This window comes from Acanthisitta chloris, unplaced genomic scaffold (genome assembly GCF_000695815.1).
Source record: "Acanthisitta chloris isolate BGI_N310 unplaced genomic scaffold, ASM69581v1 scaffold18232, whole genome shotgun sequence".
Lineage (NCBI taxonomy): Eukaryota > Metazoa > Chordata > Aves > Passeriformes > Acanthisittidae > Acanthisitta > Acanthisitta chloris.
The window spans coordinates 1-748 of record NW_008662363.1 but is presented as its reverse complement, the minus strand read 5'-3'; positions in this window follow the sequence as shown (position 1 = coordinate 748).

The window sequence follows — 748 nt, the reverse complement described above, 5'->3', positions numbered from 1 at the left end:
ATGGGCTGTGCTCTGCATCCCACTGCAAACATATGAGATCCTGAACTCTTTCACAGAGGCCATCAAAAAGCACTCATTTTCTTGGTAAAGGGCTTTCACAGCTTTCTTCCCCTGTCCCTGTTTTCCCTACTCCCTGATTTGTAGCTATAGCCACAATGTTTATGGGACAGAAACAGGAACACAAGGAAGAGCATGAATATCAGTATGGTGCTAGGGGCATCATCTGGCGCTGGGAAGAACTGGATCATAGTCCAGGTTCCCAGGTCCTTTTTTGTGAGTCTCTAGAAACTGATCAGAGCTTGCTCAGAGTTTTCTGCAGTGTGATCTCTCACTACTCTGGGTATTCTGCAAGCAGTGAGGTGTTCCTGAGTCCTGGTGCTGACAGCAACCTATCACACAGATTTCTTAGGCTAAAAGGAAATAAAATTCAAAACAGATTTTATTTTGTGGGACCAATGTGAGACAGGTTGGGCTTGATTGTTTTGAGATGTTACAAAGCTACTGCTTTTGCCAGCTTTTTGCAGGAGGGTGCAGGAATTTCACATTTTGCAGCTTCCACCTGCTGCATTTTTGAAATCAGGCAAAATGAAAAATGAGATGCCCAAGCTTGATGGCTGCTTTTCAAAAATTTTGGGGTTTATTTTCCCATCTGTCATTCCCATTCTTATAAAACTGAGCATCCAATTTCATTGCCTTATGCCAGGTTAGGTACTGTACCTAAAAAAACCAGCTGGGTCAGGTCCATACC